A 25556-nucleotide genomic window follows, 5' to 3' on the forward strand; every position below is an offset into this window, starting at 1 on the left:
CCATAAACCACAAACTAGGTGGCTTAAGACAACACAGATGGATTCTCTCATAATTCAGGAGCCAGAAGTCCAAAATCAAGGTCTCAGCGGGGTCAGTTTCTTTCTGGGGGCTCGAAGGGAGAATCTATTCAATGCCTTTCTCCTGGCTTCTGGTGGCTGCTGGCAATCCTTGGCATGCCTTAGCTTGTAATGCATTACTCCAATCTCTGCCTCCACTCTCACATGACACTCTCCCTGTGTGTCTATGTCCCAGTTTCCCTCTTCTTGTAAGGACACCAGTTCTCTTGGAGAAGGGCCCACCCTCATTCAGTATAACCTCATCTTACTTTGATTACCTCTACAGACCCCAGTTGCAAATAAGGTCACATTCACCAGTACGAGGGGGTTAGGACTTGAACATATCTTTTCTGAGGGACACAATTCAACCCACAAGAATATGTGCAGAGGAGATGAAAAATGAAGGAAGGGGATGAAGAGAAAGGGGAGGTTGTCCATAAGGGGCAGATCATATTTGAATAATAGAGGGTGACTATGGGTCCCATAGGAATGAGACTAAAGTTTTTCTTTTTGGCCAATCTCGTTCTTTCCCAAAGATGTCTCCAGCTCATAGACTCACCATACCAGAGCTAGAAGAGACTTTAGAGATTCATTCATTCATTCAACAGACATTTATCAAATACTCTTTGGGCAGCTGGGCATTCAGAGAGGACAGAAATGGTCAGAGGGAACTGAGGTGCAGAGAGGGAAGATGAGTTGTCGAGGATTCCACATCAAACTAGAGGACAGCCAAGAACAGAATGGGGTAGCCCAAGCCCCAATCCTGAGCCTCTCTGATGCCTACCAAGAAGGCTACCCACCCCCTGGGTCTAAACGTCTGATGCACAGACAGATCTAGGTTTCTAAAAGGTGTTTGTGTCTGAGGCTCATTACTGGCTTCCCTAAACTTCCATAGGCAGTTCCTGTCATTGAGAGACTTGGGAACCTTGGACAAAGCTAGAGCCATCCCTTATCTGAAAGTGCAATCTTGCAGCCTTTTTCTCTTTTGGACCAATTGTTGGTTAATCTCTGACGCATCATCTTCTCTGGATGCCACAGCAGAATCAGGCATACAGAAACTCCACCTTTTTTGTCCCCAGTGCTGACAGGGAAACTGTCATGGAATTGGCTCTCAGTAGCCATTTACTCAATGAGTGAAAGAACATTGTTTCAGTTGGGATGAAGGCCTGTTTATTTCTATTTCAACATTCCACGTTCAGTGATGGTCACAGAGTTGGTTTGAGATTACCCGAATTCCATCCTGAAAGTCACAGTTCTTTTAACATGAATATTCCATTTGTCATTACATCATTAGAAGAGGTGGCATCCTGCTCCCATTATTGGTGGCCGATGCAAATACTGTCTTGCCTCAGGCTGTCATCCTGTGAGACTTCAGCCTGGAGCAGTGAGACTGAAAACCCAGGCGGGCTGGGGTCAGAGATGGGGTCAACCCAGCAGGAGTTGTCAGATCAGAGCAGGGGTGAGAAGGAGGTCAGATGGGAGATCAAAGTCCAGGAACTAGGCAGGTACACAGAGTTCCAAGGATGGTGGCCAGTGGCTGGAGCCCCTTCAGAAAATGTCTCATGGGCAGGTCTCCTGAGTTGACCTTCTGCTCACAGGTTCTTTGTGATTGACCTGGGTTTGGGTTCCCCCCTCACAAAGAGGACACAATCTGTCAACATTATTCAGCAGGCCTCATGTTCACATGATCAGACAAACTTGAAAATCCCGGAAGCAGACTTATTTGTTCTAGTCACGCAGCCCCAGGCTTGCTGCTACTTTTTAGATCCACAGTCTGACTCTGGCTGTGCATCAGAACCACCTATTTGAAACTTGTTCAAATGCAGATTCCCATGTCCCCCCCTCAGAGGATCTGATTCTTTAGGTCTGGGGTGGGCTGCTGACATCTTGAGAGGCTGTATGATGCGGAGGTTGCACTCGGAGGCTCCGGAGCCAGGCTGCTTAGATCTGCAATGGTTCTGCCACTAACCGGTGACCCTGTTGGTACTTCTTCATCTTTCTGTGCCTCAGTAGCTTATCTATAAAAGGTAATAATAATATTCAGCTTACTGATTTGATGGCAGATTATTTAATATATGCCAAATCTCAAAATACAATAAATGTTATTTACTATTGTAATCTTTATTTTTACCCAAGTACAAGTGATTTAGAAACACAGTCCTTCTTCCCTCCCTCCCTTCCTCTCCCTTCCTTTCTTCCTCACTCCTTTCCTTCCTTCCTTCCTTCCTTCCTTCCTTCCTTCCTTCCTTCCTTCCTCCCTTCCTTCCTCCCTTCCTTCCTCCCTTCCTTCCTTCATTAATTACTGAGTGCGCCTACCTGCCAGGACCCATGCTAGACATCCAGAGTCCTCCCCAGTTTACAGTCTAACAGGGAAGCCAGGATTGGGAAACACTGCTCTACTCACTGCCTTCCAAACTCTCATTGGAGTCTGAAGCTCTGGGCTTCCCGTCTGGTGTCCCTCCAGCCTAATTACCTTCATTTGCTCCTTGAAACGGAACATAATGGAAAGAACAAAGGAATCATTTGGATTTCGTTCGCCATTTTCTAGTTAAGTGACATCAGACAAATCACATGTAGAAGGTACCTTTGTCTACTGCTTCCTGTGTATCCATGTTCTAGGAATGGCTCTGCCTCTCCCCTAACCACAGAGCCAGGAAGAGAACAGCTAAACACACCTGTGATTCTGCCCCTTGCTCCAGGCCACAGATTATTGGTGGGGGCAGGCAACTGACCCAAGTTGAGCCAATCACATCCCACCTTCAAGACCCTGGAGTGCAGCTAAAGCCTTGCTGCCTGCCTCTGGCTGCTTTCTTGAATGGAGGTGATGTTAGGAGCTGTTGGCAATGGACATCTTCTATCATACGTATTAGGAAAAAGAGCAAATCAGTCTGCAGCAAGAAAGAAAAGCAAAGCTCATGGTTGAATTTTTCAGGATGCTGAGGGTCCTAATTGCCTCCTTATGCTGTCCCTAACCTTAGATTCTGTGACACATCTTCTATCCTGATAATAAATTTCTCTTTGTGTTGAAGTCAGATGTAAGGCATCTCTTGTTTTCCCTGCTTCCTGGAAGACAGGCTGTACCTCCAGCAATGTGTCTTCCATGTTCAAGAGATCAGTTTTTCAAGGGCAGCTCAAGGGAGAAGCAAATTCAGGTCTGGAGTCTTGGGGCCAAATTGCTTCTGTTCCTACTTTGAGCTTTTGGGTCAAAGAACTTGAGGAGCACAGAGGTCAGGGTCTTGAACACTAGAGGGGACCTGGCCAGGCCTTTCATGGGAGGGACCCCTATTTCTAACTCTCCTTAATTAAGGAAGAATCTTACAGAGAGCCACAGTCTCTCCTGCCACGTGGTCCTGCTCTGTTCTTTTATATTCACAATTCCTCAGACATGGACACCCCTTTCCAAATTGAGCTGCATTTCTGCCACACACTTGGAGCTGGTTATTAGGATATGTCTCTGTGTCTTGGGGATAGGGGTTTGGATGGGAACAGGAAGGTGGAGTACAGCCATTCCTGTTCTAGTATGTTCTGAACTTCTGGTGTTTTTTTTTTTTTTTTTTTTTTACCTCAGGCCTGCCTCTCCTAGCATGTCACAGGGATGATTGATGTTCCTTTCCCCAGCACCCCTTTTGATCAACTAGGTATTAATTCCTCCATTTTATAGACAGGGATGACATTTAGCTGGTTTACACCAGTACAGCCTCAAATGCTTGTTAACTTAGTAAAAAAAAAAAAAAATTTTATTGATTATCGCTCCAGTTCTCCTAAGTGCCACTCCAGTTGCTTTTCACCCTGGTTTCTTCCCTGGGATCCCCTAGACCTCTATACCATCCAGCAACTAAAAGGTTAATACCAAGCACATCAGGAACTTCCAGCATACTCACCACTCTAGAACTTTGGCTTAAACACTTGGGCATGTTTTCTGATGTGTTCCTGCCTCTGCCTCACTAGTTAGACTTTTATTTTATTTTATTTTATTTTATTTTATTTTATTTTATTTTATCTATCTTATTTTATTTTATTTTATTTTATTTTATTTTATTTTATTTTATTTTATTTTACTAGTTAGATATTTTAAATACCTTCCTGTTTACAGGTGAAGTTTAAGGAAGTTAACTAATTTAATTTGTTTACTCATTCATTCATTCATTACATTTTTAAAGTTTATTTATTTATTTTCGAGAGAGGGCATGAGCCGTCCTGTCTATACCACAAATTACTGACCTTGTGATATAGGGCACAGCTGTCCCTCAGCCAGAGGCCCTCTGCTACCTCAGCAAGTACATCTTTCACCAAACTGGGCCATCTAGTCACAAGAGGTACAAAAAGGAATATCAGAGATGCGGAGATGGATGGTGGTAATGCTGCCCAACACTACAAATGTATTTGATGTAACTGCATGGTACAATTAAAAATGGCTAAGATAGTAAATTTTATGTTAAGCGTATTTTACCACAATAAAGAGGAATATTCGACAAACTGGATAAGAATGGTCTCCTACAACCTAAACTCTGTGGTAGGGTCAGAGAAAGAACTTTCGCTCCTCAGCCACGCACAGTGTCTGCCCCTGGGGTCATTTCTACCCACAGCCCCTCTGAAGGCAGCTTTGGGTATGATCCCCATCCAGCCCCTCCACCCATGGACATAGCTGAGGAGCCCAGGCATAGGCATCTGGCCCAGGACAGGCAATCTAGAGCTAGGAAGAGGCAAGAAAGATAGGCTGTACTCCCAAATTTGAACCAAGGAGGACTTCTTGTAGAGCAGAAGGTGAGGAAGCTGCTTGGGAGTGGGAGAAGCCAGCAGAGACACCAAGAAAAAGTGGCCCAGGGGCACCTGGGTGGCTCAGTCGGTTGAGCATCCGACTTGGGCTCAGCTCATGATCTCACAGTTTGTGAGTTTGAGCCCTGCATCAGGTTCTCTGCTGTCAGCACAGAGTCTGCTTCAGATACTCTGTTTCCCTCTCTCTCTCTGTTCCTCCCCTGCTCTCTCTCTCTCTCTCAAAAATAAATAAAACATTAAGAAAGAAAGAAAGAAAGAAAGAAAGAAAGAAAGAAAGAAAGAGAAAGAAAGAAAGAAAGAAAGAAAAAGTGACCCAACTCTAGCAAGAGAGTGTAATTGCCTGCCAGTATCTGTTACCCTCCATGCTGGCAAAATGTCTAATAACAGGTTCTCTGGCCGGTTGGGAGTGCTGGAGGGAAGTCCACATTGGTAGTATTTGCCAATTTCTTTGGTGTAAATACTCCCACCAAGGCTGATTTCAAGAAGTCATATCAATGAATAAGGAATTGGAAGGGGGGCAATGCATGTGATTGGCTCTCATGAGCCTACATAAGCCCGCTCCAAACACCACCAAATTGTCCCCTTCTTTCTTCTACTAACAGAAAGTCCCCTTTGTGTTTCATCAGGGCTCATGGTCACTTGGCTGGAAACTGGCTGTGATATACACCTGTGCCCTGTATCACATGTGCCCTATGGCCACATAAAGAAGATCTGGTCAGGGGCCTGTGAACAGAAGTGATGTGGGCAGATTCTCTGTACCTCCTTACGACCAGGAGCACTGGTCATTCCGGCTCTCTCCGTCCTCCTTCCTGCAGGCTGGAATGTGGACATGGTATTGATGAGGAGAACATCTTGGATGGTAGCGGGGGATGCAGGTTGGAGAGAAACTGGATGTTTGGGTGACCTCACCCAGCAGAGCTTCCTAACCACCCTGGACCAGTCACTTACGTCTTCTGTTTTAGGAAAGAAGTCAATGTGTACCTTGTGTAAGACTTTTATTTTGAAACCTCTTATTATGGCAGCTCAGCTTATCCGACTACTGCCTAATACTTAGCTCTAGGACCCTCAAGGATTTGATGCATTTTTATGGATATCATTGCGACAAACTCTACCCTCTGTTTTAAGATGTCCCAAACGAGTCTGTCTAGATTATAAGCGAAAGATTACTAGTCAGCATTTGCTAGGCTATGCAGCAGAAACCACCCCACAGTCTCAACAGCTGACAACAACAAGGTTTATTTCTTATTTACGCCACATGACAGCAGGTCATTTGAGGTCCTGTTCTATATGTGTTCACATTCTGGGTCTCAGACTGAAGGAGTGGCCGCTATATCATTCCAGAGACAGAAGCGAAAATGCTGTGGCTGAGTCTTACAATGACTCTTAAAGCGTCTGCTGGGATGTGGCACATGTAGCTTCTATTCATGTTCCATTGGCCAAAGGAAGCGAATGGCCTAGGCAGACACCAAGGGGGCAGTGAGGTATAGCCCTCCCCACAGAGAAGCACTGTGAGTCTCATTGCTATGGTCAGAGATGGATAACCCTTTTACTGAGAGTTCAACAAATAGTTGGGAATAATAATACAACCTATCACGAGAGCCTAAAGTGAAAAACATGCATTATGCTGGGACAGATCCTATTCTTATTCCCATTTTGCAGGCGAGGAAACTGAGGCTCAGAGAAGATAAGGGCCATGTAGTCATATAGTCCTATGCTACTCTTAGAACTGCAAATTCTGAGCAGCTCATCTCAATTTCTCTGCCATGGATCACCTTGTTGGTAATAAAAACCTGTAGATAGTCCAGAAGACCCACTGCTTTCTATTTCTGGAAGCCAAGCTCTGGAGTTCATGAAGAGCTCACTAAAGGTCAGCACGTAGAAAGAGAGGAAGAGGCTGCAGACAGTGGAGACAGGAAGTTTGGGGACTCATCCGGGGGCTCTGCCACTAAATCACTGTTCACCTTCAGGAAGTCATTTAACCTCTCTGGGTCTCTGTCATCTGAATATGGAAGAGGTCCTAGTATAGCTCAGAGTATGCAATTTTAAGGTTAATCTGGCTGTAGGATGCTGATATCTAATCACACTATTCCCAGGGGAACTTGGGAGTCCTTCCTCAGAAGCCCTGTTCTTTATTTGAAAACTACCTCGAAAGATACACATCTATGCTCATTATTCAGCCATCCATCCATCTATTTATCCATCCATTCACTCATTCATTCATCAAAGGTTCATGGCAGGTCCTCTGTGCCAGGCTCTACACTAGGCCCTGGGGGTGCAGAGATGAATCAAATGTGGTCTCTTGCCTGTAGGACTTTACAGTCTATTGGAGGAGACAGAGATACAGATAATGGCGAAAGCTGCAATAAGTTGTTCTAACCACAAAATGGTGTGGTCAGAGCTATCAAGGAGTCTGTGCAAAGAAGCTGCACCAGGCCAGGGAGGAAGCGACTTCTTTGGCCCAGGTGTCGGCTCCTGGGGCCGACAGATGAGGGAGGAAGAACCAGCAGAGAGGCGAACACCATGAGTTCAGACGAGGCCTTTGGTATGTGCAGGAGGAGGTGTCCAGCAGGTCACTGAGACTGGGTCTGAGGCCGGGGTGGGTGTGGGGGAGCTGGAGGTTCAGGATGTGGATTGGGTGTCTTTCACTGAGGATGGTCACGGAAGCCATGAAAACATACGAGATTGTGATTTCCCTTCTGTACACCGTTCCTGAACTTCCGGTGGCCCGGCCGCACAGAGTGGCCACACACACCAGCCTTTCCTGGGGAGGGCCCTGCAGGGGACTGACCTAAGCTGGGTGCACCAGTGTACAAGTCGGCCCCGATAGGAACAAATGTGCAACACCAATTCTGTTTTATGGCCTTGTCTGATGCTAGGACACGTAGAGAGGTCACCAGGTCATCCTCGGTGCAGCAGGGACATAAATCAGGCAGCACCCTGCTTCCTGAGGCCCCAGCCGAGGAGGACAGGGCCTGTCCACCTCTAACTGGGATCAATTACAGGCCATTCCTGCGCGGGCCCAAGCTTCCTTCCACAGAGTTGTGCAGGCCTGGCCCCAGGAGGCCTGGCAGAGAAGCAGCTCTTAGGCCGTGTCTGTGACAAGATGCAGGGCTCTAACCTGGACAGGGAGAAAGAAAGAGCTACTCGCCTAAGTGGAGAAGGTAATAACGGTGATAAGGAAATGGTATCTACCAAGTGCACTGGTCTAGGGCATGCCTTAACGTGCATGCTTTCATTTTAACGCCACTGTGACCTTCTCAGGTAGGTTGTCTTGCTGGCCTCATTTGTAAAATGAGGAAACTGAGGCTCAGGGAGATTGGGTAACTTGCTCAAGGCTACCCACTCAGAAAGTGGTAGAGTCCTGAATTCCAACCCAAGCCTGTCCGCCTCCAGCAGCTCAACTCGAAAGAGTGGTAGAGAGATGACAGCTGGCCCAGACAGCCTGTCCTTTGGAGTCAAATAGGCTTGGCTTCCAACGTTGGCTTTGCCACCACTTAAGCGTGTGGTCTCAAGCTGGTTACTGAACTCCCGAAGCCTCAGCTTCCTCGTCTGTAAGACGGGGAACACAGAACCTACCTTGTGACATTGTTATGCAGACTAAGAAGAATACATGCAAAGTACAAGTAAGTGCTCAGGTGGTAGTATTATTGTTATCCTCATCACCATCCTGATCCTTGCCTTGTACCTTTGCTTACCACACTCGAGTAAATGGAAGAGTAAGTACAACAGCTTCAAGCATGAGAGAAGCTTGCACACCGGGGGGCCTGAAAGTGATCTGATCTGGTGTAAGTAGAAAGAGGGGTAAAGTAACAGGATAGAGGTTCAAACGACAGACAGAGGCTGTATCACGCAAGGTTGGCTGTAAACCGTAAGGATTTAGGGCTTTGTTCTGAGGTCAACTAGAAGCCATTGAAGAATTCTAAGCAGGTAGAGGAGTGTAGTTGACTTTGCTTCTCAGAGAGATGCTCTAGGTGACCCATCTGTTCTCCCTAGTACCCCTAGCGAGTACAGCAGTGCCTAGGACATGGTGGGTGTTCAAAGACCTTTGTTAAATAAATTTGCCCAAAGTTACCGCTTTATCCAGGCCTGCTCAGTTATGAGAAACAAGTGAGCACTCTTGTTAGCCCAGGGAAAGATGGTGTATTTTAGGGATCATTTTAGAGGCTGTCTAGGGAAGATCAAGAACAGAGACTAGAATGGGGACATGATCTTGAATCCAGGTGGCTGCAGATCCTCAGCAGACACGATGCACAGGTCATCAAGGGCACAATCTGCCTGCTTCGTTACTCCCTGCCGCTCCCTCTAATTATTATTATTTGTTTCTTACTTCAAAATCTCAGAGAGACAATCTGATGGGCTTACTCTCATCTTTTCATGCAGCATGAGTCTGAAGGAGGAAGCCATGAATACCTGAATGACATTGGGATTCCATGAGATAAAAAGGAGGGAGGGGAGATAGCTGTTGGGAAGGCAATCGATAGCGAACACTACATTACCCAAATAATTATTTAATTGCAAGTTGTGATACGTGCTTTGAAGGAGAAGTACAGGGTGCCATAAAGGGGTGTAAGAGGATCTAAATTAGATTGGACGCCTACAGATTGACTGTTCTTGAGTCAATACTCTATTACTTAGGATACAGGCTAACTTAAATGGGATGCAAGTTTATTTTTCTCACATGAAAAGTCTAGATATGAGTAGTTCACAGCTGGCAGGGCCAGCTCTGTCCCAAAGAGTCATCTGGGACCCAGGTTGGTGGTTTGATGCTACTATTCTCAAAATGAGGCTCCCATTTCTGAGTCCACAGCCCCAGGGGTAAGCCAAGGAAGCTGCCACATCGCTTCTGCTCACCTCCTATTGACAACAAACCACAGCTACATAGCCATACTTATCTGTGGGAAGTCTGGGGGATGTAGAATCCGGCAGGGCAGCTGTGTGTTCTCTGTTACAACTCGGGGCTGGGGGAGAAGAAAGAGGGAAAGGAACCCATGGAGGCAAGAGGTAGTGTGCGGGGCACACACACTGACCAGCAGTCCGACAGACTGTTGAGAGACGTTCAGGGGCAAGCCCTGCCACGGGAACATCTGCCCCACTGATGTCCAGGGCAGAGCGGAGGAGGCAGCAAAAGCAACAGATCTGACCGCTGCAGAAGCATGCATGGGGCAACGCTGGGACTCCCCCAGATGCCAAGGGCACAGCGAGCTTGTGACGATTCTGAGCCTTGCAGTTTACCTCGGTTAGGATGACGCAGTATTGAATTAGGAACATATGTGTCCAAACGATATCGTGGTCTCTTTCGTTCCCGCAGGCTGACAAGGTCTGTGAGCATCCAGGTTATCCCTGTCACACAGAGGGAGGCTCCTGGATCAGAGTGCTGCCGGGCCTGGGTATGGGAGGGGGAGGCATGGAAGGAAGGTCCAGGCACCAGATCAAAATAGGGGAAGACGTTGACAAAGCATGCTTGCGGTGTTCAGGTATCCCCCCAAGAAGCGATAGCCTCCTGTGCATGCTGTGGCCTGCAATCAAGCAGGGGCAGTGGCATTGCCCAGGACCCCGGAGGCATGGCTGCAGGTGTGGCCAACAACAGCTGTGCCTGGCGGGAGCGGCGGTGGCAATCAGGCCCTGAAGGATGAGTCAGCTCAGCAGGAGTGTGGAGAGGGTTGAGGGTCAGCAGAACAGCCTGGCTGTGGTGGGAAAGGACTTCTCCTTGAACGGAAGTGAGGTATGTTTGGGAATCAATACAAGTTGGTGCAGACACTTAACAGGGAGCTGGAGACCATCTGATCACTCAAAAATCACTGTCCCAAACCCACGCAGATTGTTCCAGCTCCTCCCCTCTCTTCCCTTTCCGTTGGCAGGTGATGGTGGCTCCCTTCCACCTTGCTCCCCCATCCACTGGGACTGTATTGCTGAGAGGCACCGGGTCCTGCATATTTTAGCAAGTGGCCCTCAGATCTCAATAGAGATGTGAGAAGAGGCTCTTTCCCACAGGAAGGTTTTGGGTCCTCCCTTGGATAAGATTGGTGAAGTAAGTCCTTGGAGCCTAAGGAGGAAGATGTTACTTAGTCAGAAGAAAGGTATGAGATGGGGCACCTGGGTGGCTCAGTCAGTTAAGTGTCCAACTCTTGACCTTGCGGTTCATGAGATCGAGCCCCACTTCGGGCTCCGTGCTGACATTGTGGGGCCTGCTTGGGATTCGCTCTCTCTCTCTCTCTCTCTCTCTCTACACCTTCCCTGCTCCTCTCTCTCTCTCAAAATAAATAAATAAACTTAAAAAAAAAGAAGAAAAGAATGAGAAAAAGCATGGAGACATAGCTGGATATAGTGTGTTGAGGGGGTTCTATGGGGGTGGTAGCAAAGGGGGCAGCTGATGTCAGGGGGAACTTGAGAGGAGGCCTGGGGCCAGATTATGGCTGAGATGTCACGTGTAATGCTACCCGCTGCAGGAAGGAATCAGAGCCTGGCCCGAGATGACACCCAGCTCAGAAGGACTTGTAGCTGAGGTCATGAGATGAGGAGCTCAGGATGTCCACTGACTAATGATCCATTTCTGTAGATGGCTTTCTGGTGTACAAAATGCTTTCACAACTCTCACTGGTTTAGCCGTCTATCACTGTGGAACACTGCAACCCAAAACAACCACATTCATTTTGCTCACAGACCCGCAATTTGGGCAGGGCTTGGCAGGAACAACTCGTCTCTGTTCCACTTGGCATCAGCAAGGACAGTTGGAACCATCGGGAAGCCCTGTCACTCACACGTCTGGCACTGGATGCTGGGGCATGAGCTGAGGCTGTGATTTGGAACACCTATGTGGCCTCTACGTGAGGCCTGGGCTTTCTCACAACAGAGTGGCTCGGTTCCAAGGGTGAGTGTCGCCAGACTGAGATCCAGGTGGAAGCTTTTCTAACTTAGGCTTGGAAGTCACGTTACATCACTTGTGCATTTGGCTTGTTAGCAGTTGGTCACTAAGGTCTTCCCATATGCAAAGGGAGAGGAATTACACTTTGCCTGTGGTTAGGAATAGTGTCAAAAAATTATAGACATGTTTTAAAAACACCACGCCCTGAGAAGTTGGCCTGATGGGGTCTACGTTCCAGAAAATCTGGGTGATTTGCCAAGATCACACAGCCACCAAAAGACAGAACCAGGTCTAAGTATGATATACCTGAGCGTGTGTGTGCGCGTGTGCACGTGCACTCACACACACACACACACACACACACGCACACACACACACACACACCCCTAACCTAGCTAGTATTTTACATAATTTGCCATCACTACTAAGCTATCTAATAGTCATTTTATTTTTAAAGTTTATTTATTTATTTTGAGAGAGAGAGAGAGAGAGAGAGAGAGAGTTTGCAGAGGGAGGCAGAGAGGGAGAGAGAGAGAGAGAGAGTGAGAATCCCAGGCAGGGCTCAATTCCATGACTCTAGGATCATGACCTGAGCTGAAATCAAGAGTTGGATGCTTAACTGACTGAACCACCCAGGTGCCCCTAGAATACTCGTTTTATTTATTTAAAAAATTTTTTTTAATGTTTATTTATTTTTGAGAGAGAGGGCAGAAAGAGAGACACACACAATCCAAAGCAGGCTCCAGGCTCCGAGCTGTCAGCACAGAGACTGACGCGGGCCTGAACCCACAAACTGTGAGATCATGACCTGAGCTGAAGTCGGATGCTTAACCAACGGAGCCACCCAGGAGCCCCAAGAGAATAATCATTTTAAACTCAATGTTTCAAAAGTTGAACTCTTATTTTCCCTAAACCTGTTCTTCCATGGTCTTGGTGCCATCCTTGACTTCTTTTTCTCTCATATCCCCTCCTCAAACCCATCAGTCAAGGCTGCAAGTTCTGCCTTCAAAATGCAGCCAAAATCTAACCACGTTTTCCTTCTTCTCTGGTTGGCCATCATGGTACAAGCTGACATCATCTCATACCTGCATTTTTGCAATAGCTCCTTGCTTGTCCCTATACTTCTGTTCTCACTTTCCCACTGCTACCCTCACCCATTCTGCTCTCATCATAGCAGCCTGAATGATTCTTTTACAGTAGAAATCAGATTGTGTCACACCTCTTCTGAAAGCCCTGTGATGACCCCCTGTCTCACTCAGAGTTGCCAAAATTCTTTCAATGACCTTCCTGGCCTCGTCTCCTACAACTCTTATAACACCCTGTTATTCGCCTCTTTCCCCAGAACTGTAGCAAAGGCCATTCATCCCCAAGCAGAGCATCCTGGCAAGGTCACACCACAGACAGGGAACCATATGGAAAGGGATTTCTCAGTAGTCCCTGAGGAAGGAAGATGCTGGGTTCTCTTCCCTCAGGGCTCCCACAGTAGATCTTGGATGTGGAGTGGGGTGGGTGAGGTGGGGGGGAAACATGGAGCAGATGTGGTGGGTGGTGGGAATGGATGGGAGGGGGAAACGTGACTAGGGCAAGGAGGGGGTGGGGCTTCTGCACCCTCCAAAATGGACTTTGGTTTAGCTCAGCCTGGTATTCCCATTGGATGGAGTGACCATTGTCAGCCATGAAAATGTGGAAGCAAAGATGGCTGTTCAGGAGAGAATCGAAAGTTGAAGCAGAGATGACAGAGAAAGAGAAACTACTAGAAGGTCTCTGACTGCCCCACCCCCTGGCTTCAGTCCTCCCCCAGGCCTGGCTGATTCAGGATTCCATGAGATACCCCTGCATCTTCCCAACAAAATATGCCCGGGGTAGTCTGTGTTGATTTCTGTTCCTGAACACAAAAGGACCTCAGCTAAGACAATTGAGTAGCCCAGCTGCCTCGGCTGGGTTCCCATTTGTTCTGTGTATCAGTATCTCCATCCTCATTCTATAGCCCTTGTTTGGACTCCTCTGCCCTTGTGATGTCTGAAATAACAGGAAACAGGGCATCCTTACACAGGGCTGCTGGGAATTACACCTGAAAACAGCAAAGCCACAAAGGCCATAACAACAAAGGAACTCACAGTCAAACCCCAATGGTCCCTGAAAACCCGAATGGGGAGTGGTAACTAGGACATTCTCACCTTTTACAGAGGAAGAAACTAACTGCCTCAGGGATGCCCTCGCATAGGCCATTTGAAGTTCCTTGGGCCACATTTTTGCATCTGAAGAACGTGAGGGAAAAGCGTACAGAAACTGGGTCATGAGGATGGAAAGAGAGCATAGTGTCTGGCACAGTATGTTCTCAACAAATGTTAGTTATTTTTGTTATTAAAAAGGATTTTAGGTAGCCCCCAAAAGGGGGATTCTGGGACGTAAAACATCTCTGGGCTGATATTGTTTAATGTGCTTCTCAGGATGCCTGGCCTATAGGAAGGTATGAGAAATGGTGGTTCCGAGGAAAGTATTTAAAGTTGGGACAAGAATTGAAGTGAACTCAGGCAAGCAAAAGCCATTTGATTTGGTGGTGGTGGAGCTGTCTAGCGAACATCTCTTCATTTTATTCAGAATTCCAGTGACGTTACTTGAATTGCTCATGCGGTGAAATCACTAAGAACTGGTTATGAGTAGAAATTATATTTGCTGACCAGTTGACAACTCATAGAGAAGGTGGTCACTTGGGTTCATCAGAAGTCTGTCCTCCAGGAGGACAGGAGTGCCTAGGCAGTGTTGGGGGGTGGGGGGAGAAAGAGGAAGTAGGAGATAGGGGATGGAGAGAAAGTAGGGGAGAAAGGATGTGCAGAACGTGGAGGCAAGAAAGATGGGTGAATGGAGAGAGAAAGAAGGCACCCCCAGAAAGTGGCCCCTGACCAAAGCAAAGGCATCTATTTCATTTTATTTTATATTATAGTTTATTTTATTATTTCACTTCACCCCAACTCACCTTACCTCACTTCACCTCACTTCACTTCACTTCTTTGCAAAGCTGTTTTCTCCATTCTCCTTCTTCCCAGAGCTACCACATGAGAATCAGTCTGACCTCAGCTTCCTTCTATAAACTCCTCACATCACATCCCAAGGAAGTGATGGTGAGACCCCGGCCTTCTGAATGTGTGTGGGGTGCAGTGGGCCAAGGGTAGTGGGAGGGGTCTTTTGGGCTCTAAGAGCTTCACTTACTTCCCAATGGTCAGGAGTGGAGGCTGCTTGTTGCCACCAACACTCCATCCATCCCATCACCCTCCCCTGGCCTGCCCACGCCTCTGGGTTCTAATCCCAGCTCTGCCACCTGCCCTCTGCTCGGCCCTGGAAAATCCCTTTCCCCACTTTGCGTCTCAGTTTCCCCATCTGAAAAGGAAGGTGTTGGCCTAGATGAACTCAGAGGACCTTTCCAGCTCAGGCAGTCTTAAATCTCAGATTCCTGACCAAATGAGGCAGGAAAGGATCCCAGAGTTTCCCATCAATGTTGGCCTTCTCAACTCCTACGTGAGGAATTGGGATAAAGCAAATCAGACTCCTGGTTACCATAAGAAAGGAAAACTTAAGCAGAATCCCTTTTTGGTAATAGGGTAGAAGGAGCAGCAGCTCCAGCATCTAATTTCTGGGGGATCGGCAGTGCAAGCTAAGGCCAGCAGCAGCAGAACTGGGACCAAGGGCAGTGAAAACCCAGCTTTAAGTCAGAGCACTCTGACAGATCAGACGTACAATGGTAAAGGAGTCAATTTATGAAAATCCCAGTCACCTGGAATGAAGTGCTCATCGAAAGCAAGGCTCTAGAGGCTGAGTGGCCGTGCGATGGAGCAGCATGAGGGGCACGGAGACTTCAAGCTCATATCCTAACTACTCAGCTTGATTGTCCACCCAAAAGCTAAGGATGTTTTATGACTGTGATTGAAGAATCTCAAATTTCTTGCAGAGGCAGGAACAAGAGGAAGAGGTAGTAATTACTGGAACCAGGGCCCAGAGTCAACCAGAGGAAGCGGGAACTGTGGCAGGCCTGCCTTGCAGGAGTTGGCACCATGGGAGAATTGCAGCTGGTGTTGAAGATGCCACCAACAGAGAAGGAGGGGGAAACATCCCGGCACTCTCTCTTGCCCTCCCACCTCTTCTCACTCACGGGAAAGTCAGAGAATATAACTTGCAGGTATTGGCTTGCCAGTGATGTGGAGCAGAGGTGTGGATTCAAGAAGCAGGCCCAGAACTGGTACAGATGGAAAACCATCCTCTTCACAGTTTAGAGATGTATAACTAGCATCAGATTCCAGTATACCTAGAAGGCAATTACAAAGTAAATCCAAGGGAAGAGGCAAATAAAGAGGTTCTGCTCATTTATATTGTCCAAATCTAAAGAATACACGTGGAAGCAGGCCCTGAGGGTGTGGGACCAAGGAGGAAGCAACATAATTTTAGATTGTACTGAACGTATCGATATGGATGCATTGACCAGAGATTTTTACTGCATTAGACTAGTTTGAGTGGCCAGGAATGTTCTAATTTGTTTGCTTTGTTGGTTGATTAGATCTTGGACTAACCAGTGGTCTACTAAACAAAGCTAAGATGCCATAAATTCCTTGGTATAAGATAGAAGGGGGGAGGTTGAGAGTACATTTCCATATGCGCTGTGTTTCTCACTGTGTTCCTAGAATGGGCCCAGAAGACAATCTCTTTCTGAAAGCATTGAGAAATGTGTTAGTGAGGGGAACACTGTCATCTTTGGAAAACTCTATTATGACTGTTCTCTGTGAGACTGGGGGTAGTCATAGGAAGCTGCAGTTGATATGGGTTCCCTAATTTCAGTAGTGCTCCCAGGACCCTAGAGCAGCAGATCCCAAGCAGTAGCACTTAACCACTACAGGCAAGGTGGGCATGGTTACTTATAGGCATAGAAGGGGGCTTCAGATGCTAAATGAATGACAAATGCCTACTACCATCTACTCCTTGGCTTGTCTATTGACATAATCCCTTTTCCCAGTACTTATGCTTCAAAGTAAAGCTTCCATCAAGTATAATACAACCGCTAATATATTCACTCCTCCCCAAAGGAGTCAACCTAAATCTCATGAATAATTATATCCAGCTGCCAATCCATGATCTGTGGGATATGGTACCTCCTGTGATGACTACTATCTTATCTCGAAATTCTATAATCTGAGCAATAAATTGTAAAATTAACCACCACCAACACACTATTTAATAATAATGAGGGAAAGGAAAGAAGAGAAAAATGAGTTTAAGATAGTTAAATTGCTGCATTTGATTGAGTCTAAGAATCAGTTGCAAGACAGGGCGCCTGGGTGGCTCAGTTGGTTAAATGTCCAACTTCAGCTCCGGTCACGATCTCGCAGTCCATGAGTTCCAGCTCCGTTGGGCTCTGTGCTGACAGCTCAGAGCCTGGAGCCTCCCTCAGATTCTGTGTCTCCCACTCTCTCTCCCCTCCCCCACTCACACTCTGCCTCCCTCACCCTCAGAAATGAATAAATGCCCAAAAAAAAAAAAAAAATTAAAAAAAAAGAACAGTTGCAAGACAAACCATTATTTTATGTAGGAAAATGATCCAGTTGAATGACAACATAATTCTTTCTCACCACTTATAACTTGGAGCGATTTTATACATATTTAGACAGATTTTTATCTTATATAACTTTGTACACACAAAAAATTAAAATGTAAGAAAAATTGATTGATTGTGGCATTCCTCAAATTCCTTCATATTCATAGTGCTCCTCTGAGCTCTTCCCACGTTATTTCCCCAACACAGAATATGCACCCCCGCTGCTTTCTTTCCATGCTCTTCTTGAACGTACGATAACTTTTTACTTCAATGTGGAATTATAGTGTCATATTTCAGTAGATGTCGTAAAGGAGGACCAAACTAAAATAGGTGGGATCAAGAATATCTGTATCTCAGTTGATGTGCTGATAATGTGAACAGCTACGACCCAACTATGCATATGCATGGGCAACAGCCACCGCATCCTGAATGTTGCCTGGTTACCAGCAATAGCCAGGTGTTATTAATCGTAGGACACAGCCCTACAATTGTTCAAAGGTGTTAAAAATGTGAAAAAATGAACATCTTCAAACTGATGAAGTACAGTTCCTTATAATTCGAGGAGTGGAGACAGACAGCTGCAGACCCAGTGCCCGCACTACCCCTGGTGGTACCATGAAGCCCTGCTAACAGGTTTGTGATTAGTCTCTTTACCCACAAACCTCTTTGACAACTTGTAATTTGAATGTGCTGTTTCCTGTTGGGGCTCTCAGTAATGCACTGGTGTATTAGCAAGTTTGTTTATTGTTTTTTTTTTTTTTTTTGATATATCTAGAATCCAGCATCCTTGTTCAACATTAGTTTTAATAGTCTGTGTCTAGAAATTCTTGGAATTCCTGTGTGGGCAATCACAGCATCTTATAAATGGCGACCCTCTTGTTTCTTCAAACACTTTCAATTTTATAATTTTAATTTTTGTTCTTTTTCTTTCTTATTCTCCTGGCTAAGGCCTCCATTATAATGTTGGATGTAATTGTAGTTGCCTCGTTCCTGGCTTTAAATTGAATGCAACAGGCTGTTTATCATCAAGAATTAAATGCATTGCAGATCCGGGTAAATACTCTTTTATAAGTTCAAGGCATTTTTCTTCTCTCTGAGTTTATTATTATTATTTTTTAAATAATGATCAGATTGAATACTATTGAATCGTTTACTGCACTCTTTGAGATAATCATAAAGTTCTGTTTCCTCTTTCTGCTCTCCCCTGGAGTCCTGACTCCATCCTGGTGGTGCACAAGGTCAAGGCCCCGAAGACCATTCTTCCTAGCCCCGGCCAGGAAGGACAGGAATGGACCCCTATGGTCTTCTTGGAAAACTCTTGGGCTTTTTGGACTCTTCCACATGGAGCATTACAAGATGTTTAAAAAGGCATCATTTTGATGTATTATTTTGCTTAATAAAACAGCTGCATTTTAAAAAATCCTGATTGACTCAAGATTTCCTTTCTACTAGGGGGAGGAAAGCAAGTAGTATAAGGGGGTGTTGCCATACTGCCACCGTATGTCATTTGTAGCAATGTTATCAAGCCAGTATTAGTACACTTGACACGCAGAGGAGGAAACTGAGGCTCAGAGAGGTGAAACGTACTCAGTGGAGGACGATGGCCGAGTGGGATCCTGGACCTCTAGGCCCAGATCCTGTGCTCAGAAACACTGCCTGCTTGCTCACTCACAGCAGAAAAGTGAGATGGGTCTCTCCTCCCACTAGTGTACTTCTGCCTTTCTCTGGCCCTTGGACCCTGGGCTCCAAGCATCTTCAGGCTGGTATCACCCTCCGGACGCTGTGCGGTTTGGAAGCATTGTGGCCTTCTGCCCCTGCTTCCAGAGCCTCCCGGGTACCCTGGGGGCTGTATACCTGTCAGTGCTGTGACTGTGTGTGTGTGTGTGTGTGTGTGTGTGTGTGTGTGTGTGTGTAAGCGGAGGATAGGGTCTGGGCTCCCCCTCTGGAAAAGGGAAGGGAGGAGAGAGTGGGGTTCTGATTCTGCTTCTCTGCAGACCAGGCTTGGTGCCAAGATGGGCGAGCACTCTTATCCCTTCCTCTGACTGCAGGCTGGACTGCTTCCAGCTGCCCGGTGATGGAAAGCTCCTGGCCACCTCTGAGCTCCCACTTCTTCCTGATTTGCCCCCTGGACTCCAGTCCACCCTTCCTTGCAGCAGTCTTCTGGGTGACCAACCTGACACAGGCCTTGGCAGCTGTGCCATAGAGCGTGGAGGAAGTCTGTTTCACTGGTTCCACTTCTGTCTTGCCCCCGGATGCCCTCTTCCACTTTCCTGAGCTCAGGTCCTGGGGCTGATTTGCATCTCCCCAGCTCCTGCCAGGAAGTCCCGGGGGCTTGGGGCAGCTATAGCAGCTTTTTCATTGGACCCTGAACTGATTACTTCTTTCTGCCCCTGACATCTCGGGCAACCTGAGCTTCCTCTAGTACCTTGCTTTCTTGGGGCCCTGCCTAGATGGGAACTTGGGTATTCAGTTGCCTTCCGGTCTACACAGTTGGCTGTCAAGTATAGTTGGTATCAGAATGTGAGGGAGCTGGCCGGCATCTTCTCAGACCTGGTGCTTGGCCCCTCCTCTGGTGACGCCTGGACACGTTGGACCTGCCATTCACCACCTAGCTGAAAATGGCCAGTCTTTGGGCCCTCCAGGGCCTCCGGCTGGAGGCTCTGTGTCTGGGCCACACCAAGATGGAGGCAGCTGCAGTGGTAGGACTGGGGCTGCAGAGACTGGACTTGAGCTGCCTGCCGGGGCAGCTGCCCCTTTTGAGCTGCACGAGCTGAACTTGGGAACTACTCTAATGGGGCGCGTAGCTCTGGAGGCTCTGGCTTCCTGCCACAGCCTGTAGATCTTGGGTCTTAACAGCGGTTTGACCAGGTTTAACAGGATGTAACCAGGCTTCCTGGCTGCCGTGCCCAGGCTTCAGGGACTGAAGCTGAACAGCAATCGGCTGCGGAGCGCCACACTGTGCACGTATGAAACAGGGGCCCTGGGTCTGTCCAACAATGGGGTGCATACCCTGTCCCTAGCCACTTCCTCCTGGGGAGCTGCCACATCAGGGAAACCACGTGACTCATCTGGAGGGCCAAGTATTCCAGGGCCTGAGGCTGGGGATGGTGGGCTTGGCAGGAATCCACTAGTAGCCCCTCTGCTCACAGTAGATCAGCCTAAACCTGCTGGATACCCACATGGTGCTGAGCCTGGCCTTGGACTTCCAGGGCCCAGAGAGTCCACACAGCTTGAGCCTGTAGTTCCCCTCTGGCCTTTCTGGGGTAGAGTTGTCCCTGCCCAAGAGGCTGGCCAGCTTAGAGCTTTGTGCAGCCTTAGAGAGGAAGTTTTGGAAGCTGGCTCCGCATGTTTTTCCAGTCTTGCAAACCCTGACTCTGAAAGGCTAGGCACTGCAGCTGGGGACCCGGAATGTCGCCAAGATCTTCCCTGCCTTTTGCCAACTCCTCCTGCTTGGCAATAGCTTGGAGGCCCTGTGCTCCCGGTGCCTCTAGCTTCTTCTTTTGGCAGCTTGCCAGACTCCAGTATCTGCGGGCATGGGTGGATGGGCATAGCCCTGGGCCTGAGGCATCATGGGGCTGCCCAGCCTACGGGAGCTAAAGCTGCAAGCGCTGTGGTCCCCAGCCTGACCCTGCCCAGGGTGGCTTGAGGAGCTGGCCAAAGCGGGTTTGGAGATACAGTCTGCTGCTGCTTTCCGGAGCCCTGGAGGTCTCTGGGTTGTAGTGCTAGACTGGAAGACCGGCTTTGTTCTGGATGGCAGGCCCCAGGAGCACAGTCCCCAGATACCCCAGTATCTGTATATTCTGGGTGCTTCCTTAGCCTGCCAGTGTGCCAGTGCCTGGGTGGAGCCCTGGCTTGAGTGGTTCCCCCAGTACATACATGAACAAGGTATCACACTAGCCGTGCTGGCCAAAAGCTGGGGCCACCCCCAAGAATCCCCTTTTCTCTTTTCTCTGGAGCCACTGCCTCAAAACTTTGGGAGCCGGAACTCTCTTGGGGCCACTCTGCCTGCTGCTTCTGCTGATATCCTAGCTCCTCCTACATGAAGCCAGAAACTCCTGGATCTTCTATCTCTAGCCTTGTTCAGGGCTGGTCTTCAGGATCTCAGGGGTTGGAAGGGGGTGAGTAAGAGGTTCCTCTATGATGTGTTTGTGTCCCACTGCGGGCAAGACCAGGGTTGGGTGGTGCGGGAGCTGCTGTCTACTCTGGAGAGCAGCCTTCCTACCGGCTAGGAGCTGTGCCTCTGCCTCCCCAAGCGCGATCCCGAGGCAGGCAAGGATGTGGCTGACAAGGTGGCTGACAATGTGGCAGACGGCACGGCAAGCAGCCGGCTCACACTGTGTGCTGAGTCACCAGGTCCTGCACACCTCACACAGTTGCTTGGAGCGTCACCTGGCCACTTTCCTGCCGGCTGCTCCCCCATCCTCTGGTGCTGCTGCTGGTCTTCCTGAAGCCTGTCTCCCACCACCACCTCCCTTGGCTACCATGGACTGGCTTGGCTGCTCCACTGAGAGGACTTTCACGTGTGGCCCAAAGAAGACGAAAGAGAGGACGGCTTCTGGGCGTGGCTGGGGAGCAGGCTAGGGCAGCCTGGGTTGGGTTAGAGTGGGTGTGTGCATGTTGGAGGTAGGGATAAGACAAGCAAGCCAGCCTGACAGGGAGAGAGTGGGTATGTGTGGGTGCATGGGACTGAACACAGCTTCTGGTGGGAGGTGGGGGTGCTGCACGTGTAGGGAGGATCAGCTGGTGATTTGGGGAACACAGGCTTTGGGAAGGCTCTGGAAGCTGAATGAGAAAATTTGGGAGATGGCAGGTGGCCGTGCGGTATGTGATGTGATCTCGAGATCTCCAAATCCTGAGTAAATTTACTAAATCCGTGAAATGCTTGGCTTAATTGGACTTTCTGTTTTCGATGGAAACCCACACGAGGCAGAAGGCGAAGGGGCTGGGGTCACGGAAACTGTAGCCCAGAGGAAGTGAAGTTGGAAATTCATGGAGGGTGCGGGAGAGGAGGCAGTGCCGGGAGCAGTCCTCAACTGTGAAATGGGGGTCTGTGCCAAGTTCAATCAGATCTTCAAGGGGCAGAGGGGCCCCTCTTGCCATCTGGGTTATAGAGGAATTGGCAGCTGAGGACCGAAAAGCTGGGATGCTGCCCAGGAGGCAGCAGACTGATCGCCTGTTCCCTCAGTAAAAACACGAAGGCGTGGTCATACCTATGGTCTTATTTGAGCCTCATAACGACACTGGGAGGAAGAACCCGCCCCCTTGGCACTCCATGTCTAGCCATGCCAAACTATGTGGAGCTTTTGCTCCAATTTGGAGCTCCCGGAACACCACGTGCTCTTGCCTCTGGGCCTTTGCATGCACTGCTCCTTCACCCAGAAACACACTTTCCCCCAATTTCTCTCCTCTGGGGAGCTACTACAGATCTTTTAAGATCCAGCTTAGCCACCAACTTTCTCCAGAAGCCTTTCCTGACCTCCCAGCCTAGGTAAGCTGCTGCCTGTGGGTTCCCATCAGCCCCTGCACTTCCCTTTCCGAAAGTACTGGTTACACTGTACTGGCCCACACAGGCCTGGGGGCCCCTCGAGCATTGGTCTCCAAAGAGGGGTGCCCGAGATGATTCATGGAGGTTTAGAACAAAACGTTAAAACTCATACGTATTTCTATTCTTTGATCTCATTTTATTCTGAAGCTCGACTGCCTGCTTTATGTGGCTTTATGTTACTTAACCTCTGTACCTCAGTTTCCTCTTTTGTAATATGGGATAGTATTAGACTCTTGCTCAGAAGATTTTGTGACTGTTAAGTGAATATGTATAAAGCACTGAGAGCAGGACCTAGTAATGCATTATAAACGTTCAATAAAAGTTAGCTTTTTGTGCAATTATATATGTACTACATTCATATCCTTATATGTAAATAACACGTTGAGAGTGTGTATTCAAAAATATCTTACTAATAGGAAGCATCACCAATTTACTAATAGGAAATTGGATCTGGAAAGTTTGGAGATCAGGTCCTGGAGACGGACCAGTTTGATTTATCTCTGCATCCTTAGAGCCTAGGGCTGGGCTGGCCCAGAGGGGGTCTTGTAGACAACTGTGGACAGAAAAAAATCTTGGTGGATGGGGAAGCAGAGAACTGGGGTCTGGTTCAGTCTCTGTTGATTATTTCTATATGACACTATGCAGGGCACTTGGCCTCTTAGGGTCTTAGTTTTCCTCTTCTGTAAAATCCCAGGCTTTAATTAAAAAAAAAAAAAAAAAAAAAAAAAAAAGCTAAGGGAAACCATCAAAGAATTCCAGGCTGGATTTAGGGTGAGGGGCGCCCTCTTGTGTCCGAACGGTGTTTTTTTCTCTCTCTCTACATCCTCGCCACAGGCTTCTCCCAGACAGATGATCCTGAAGCGGCCATCCTTCACCCCGCAAATCTGACTTTCCCAGTTCAGATCCGGACACTCTCTCAAATGTCTGACACACTGTCTCCCCACTCAACCTCCACCCTACTCCACCTGTGATCTTTTCCCTATGCAGCGTGGGACCCAGAAGAGACCTCTGGGGTCAGCCCAGTGATTCAAATTCTGGCCTGACACTTACTATGTGATCTTGAGCAGGTCACTTCATCTGGGTGAGCCACCATTTCCTCCTTGTAAATTGAAAGTAATACTACCAGCCTCATGGGGCTGTTGTAAGACTTCAATAGCAAGGAGTGGTGCATGGGTCACTGTTATGTTCACTGAGCACAATCACATGAGTTATTAACTATGAATAAGTTGGAACATGTTTCATGAACGTGAGAAACTACGCCTTTCAAACTAAAATCTAGAGTTCCCCTAATTTTAGCAGAAGCCAGCATGTACTGAGCACGTGCCAAATTCCACGTACTGTCACTTTCCCTAAAGTCTCATACCCATTAGTAAAAAATAAGAATAATGATTATTAAACTCCTCCTGCCAGAAATGTGCCAAGTCCTTTACAAACTTTTCTCCATTTATTCCTCTCACAAACCCTATTAAGTAGATGCCATTATGATAATTCCCACTTTACAGATTAGGAAACGGAGGTACAAAGAGGTTAAGTAATTTGCCCAAGGTTTTACAACCAGTGAGGGGCAAAGCCAACATCCTGCATTTGAAAGAAGTTTCAGACACAAGCAGTGTGATTCCAGAGACCATGCTTTACCTGCGTTATCTTGTTTAATCTATACAACACTCTACAATGTAGATTCTGTTATATCACTCACATTTTACAGATGCAAAAACCAAACACAAAAGTGATAAAGTGATGCAGTAATTCATTCAAGGCCACGCAGCTAGGAAGTAGGGATTTGGATCCATGCCTGACTACAAAACCCTACATGTTCAACCCCCCTATTAGACTGCTCATATCCCGACCTATTCATAATGGTAAAAAGCGACTGCATTTATATTGAAATTATTCTGATTATTATTATTCAAATAATGATTAACATTTTTCCAACACCCAGAAGTGCCAAGCTCTGTACTAACTGATTTACATAATAATGGCTAACATTTCACTGTGTATTATTAGGACCCAGGCCCTGATTTAATCGTCTTAGGTGTATTATCTCATTGAAACCTCACAAAAACCCAGCCAACGAGTGCTATTATTATCCTCACTTTACAGGAGAAGAACCAGAGGTTCACCATCCATCCCAAGTTATGTAGCTCCTTTTTTTTTTTAAACTTTTTTTAATTAAAAAAAATTTTTTTTATTTTAAGAGAGAGAGAGAGCACGAACAGAGTAGGGGCAGAGAAAGAGGGGGGAGAGAGAATCCCAAGCAGGCTCTGCACTCTCTGCGCAGAGCCCAGATGCCGGCTAGAACTCACCAATCGGTGAGATCATGACCTGAGCCAAAACCAAGAGTGGGTGGCTTAACCTACTGAGTCACCCAGGCGCCCCCCCCCCCCCCACCCCGTCATCTAAGTTTTACTGTGAACTGGAGATGGAACCTACAATTGTCCAACTCTCTCCTGCCTACCAGTCTGGTCACCTCCGTTTACCCTCTTTGTCCCTAATTCTACTCTCACCTCTCCGGTGCCCACAGGCTCTGGCCTCTTTCCCGCAGCAGACCCCCTCGCTGTCAGCTTGAGGGCCCGCCCACTGGGCGGTGCCATGATCTCGGAACCTGCGGAAAGGACCAGGGTTGCGGCAGGCTCCGCCCCCACGAATAGACCCTGTTCCGATTTGTTCCGGTGCCCGGGACCGGGAGCAGATGACACAATTATTGGCTGAGGATATCGGGAAGGCAGCCAACGGAG

The 25556-nt window shown here is 47.7% G+C and overlaps 1 long non-coding RNA gene and 1 pseudogene across 2 annotated transcripts; one reads left to right on the top strand and one right to left on the bottom strand.

Annotated features, from left to right (window-relative positions):
* Positions 1 to 1210: 1210 nt before the first annotated feature.
* LOC147577907 (uncharacterized) lies at positions 1211 to 25432 on the bottom strand. Of its 2 annotated transcripts, none has more exons than XR_015254597.1 (3): positions 25326 to 25432; positions 15843 to 15995; positions 1211 to 2075 (listed from the first exon to the last, which is right to left on the bottom strand). It is a non-coding gene; the product is annotated as an uncharacterized LOC147577907 (long non-coding RNA). The 2 variants fall into 2 exon arrangements; XR_015254596.1 differs by lacking the exon at positions 1211 to 2075 and adding an exon at positions 9326 to 10876.
* Positions 18877 to 21877, top strand: LOC147577908 (toll-like receptor 12; annotated as a pseudogene).
* Positions 25433 to 25556: the final 124 nt, after the last annotated feature.

The sequence above is a fragment of the Puma concolor genome, chromosome C1 (genome assembly GCF_028749965.1).
Source record: "Puma concolor isolate L17-30 chromosome C1, mPumCon1.1.hap2, whole genome shotgun sequence".
NCBI classification, from domain to species: Eukaryota; Metazoa; Chordata; class Mammalia; order Carnivora; family Felidae; genus Puma; species Puma concolor.